Genomic DNA, 2,050 nt, shown 5'->3' on the forward strand with positions numbered 1-2,050 from the left:
GTTCTCATGGTAGTGAGTGAGTTCACATGAGATCTGACAGTTTTATAAGGGGCTTTTCCCTTTTCGCTATGCACTTCTCTGTCCTGCCACCATGTGAGGAAGAAAGTGTTTGCTTCCTTTTCTGCCATGATTGTAAGTTTCCTGAGGCCTCCTCAGCCCTGCAGAAGCGTAAGTCAATTAAACCTCTTTCCTTTATAAATTACCCAGTGCTGGGCAGTTCTTTATAGTAGTGTGAGAACAGACTAATGCATCCTCTAAAGTAGACAAAAAAAAAAAAAGAAAGAAAGAAAGAAAGAAAGACAAAAAAATACATTCCCATCAATTCTTATAATCTTCTCCCAAAACCGCATTTTACTTTCTTTACATACCTTTCATGTAAAACTTTTTCCAGTAGTCTCAGGTACATGTTACACTGTTAACTCTTAGTAACATTTACTTTGGAGAAAAACCTGGTAAGTAAGTGATTCTAATTTTGTTCTAGGACACCAGACAGAAGTCCAGATAAAGTCTGACTCATTCCAGCACAGCTAGGAGGCATGGCTAACTCTACATGTGCCCAGAACTTAACTAGACTCTAATGACTCCACAGCAGGTAAGTTGAGCAATTTTCAAAGGTCAAAGAAGCAGCTTATAACCTTAAATCATTTAGCAAACCTAATATCTGATCTGTAAAATTTAGACTAAATGTCTAATTTTTGAAGACACTTTTACTTTACCAATAACCTTTATGTTTTTTTTTAAAATGAAAGCAAGTTCAGCCCCAAGGACTGTGACTTGGATATTTTAGTGATTATTTTTTGATTAAATGCTAAACAAGGGGTAGATTATTCAGGAGTTTTCCAGAGAGGGGCTGGGAATTCTTGGAACTCAGAATTTCTTCTTTTTAGACCATATGGGGTAACTTCCAGGAGTTTGCATGGCATCTGTAAATTGTCATGGTGCTGGAGAATTATAGTGAGTGTTGTCTTCTTGACTGTGGCTGGCTTTAGCTGGCTTCTTTACCACATCCTGTTTTATCAGTGGGGTTTCTGTGACCTGTGTTTGAGAAACAAGTCGTGCTGAACTCCTATCTCACAGTGCACCCCAATGTTAAGAATGAACATTAACTTAGCCACTTACCAATTAACCTGGGCACTCCTTTTAACTCTTCCTTGCCTCAATTTCCAAACCAAATTATTGCGAAGATTAAATCAATTTTTTCCTGTAAAGTACTTTATATAGTACCTCTGCACTGTACCTATCTGTAATAAATTAAACATTTTATTACTTTTTAGTCTGAATCTAACAGCTTTCTCTCAGAATTCTAAGGGAGTATTATTAAAGTTATGTTCTACTGCAGCAAAATAGGAGAAGTCTACATTTATGCTGAGAACTATGGTAATCTATATATACTATCAGAAATGTTATAAATTTTTCCTGGATATATTATGTGAAGATTTTGAGACAGGTTCCTAGAAGTGGAATTGTAGATATTCATATTTTAAATGTTGGTAGTTGTTATCAAATTGCCTTTTATACCAGCAGTATTTGAAAGTGCTTATTTCTCCACATCTTAACCAATAATGAATATTAACAACTTACTAGATTTTTGCCAGTTTAATGAAGAGAAAAACCTCATTTTAAGTTTGTTTTGCTCTAACTACCAGTGAGAACAGGCATCTTTCTAAAAAATATGGAATGCTTCATGAATTTGCTTGTCGTCCTTTCACAGGGGCCATGCTAATCTTCTCTGTATCATTCTAATTTTAATATATGTGCTACCAAAGTGAGCACAACCGATAATCTTTAAAAATGTCTGTATATCCCAAAGCTTACTAAAGTCATCTGAACTAAAAGGCATTACGGTCTGTATTTTTCTGACAAAATATTTGATTTAAGTGCCTACTATTTTTAAGCCAATTAATCAAAGCTTTTTCATATCACACACACAGCACCTATAAATACATAGTCAGAAGAGGATCTAGTACTTGTAAGATTTTTCATTTGCCATTTTCAAGTTTCTCTTTAAAGCATGCAGTTTCCATGACTTAATAAGCAGGCACAACTGAAA

The 2,050-nt window shown here is 35.0% G+C and overlaps 1 non-coding gene across 1 annotated transcript; it reads right to left on the reverse strand.

Annotated features, from left to right (window-relative positions):
• Positions 1-1,666: 1,666 nt before the first annotated feature.
• LOC116269363 lies at positions 1,667-1,773 on the reverse strand. Its single transcript, XR_004176825.1, has one exon. It is a non-coding gene; the product is annotated as a U6 spliceosomal RNA (small nuclear RNA).
• Between the last annotated feature and the right edge of the window lie 277 nt (positions 1,774-2,050).

Source organism: Papio anubis, chromosome 10 (genome assembly GCF_008728515.1).
Source record: "Papio anubis isolate 15944 chromosome 10, Panubis1.0, whole genome shotgun sequence".
Taxonomy (NCBI): domain Eukaryota; kingdom Metazoa; phylum Chordata; class Mammalia; order Primates; family Cercopithecidae; genus Papio; species Papio anubis.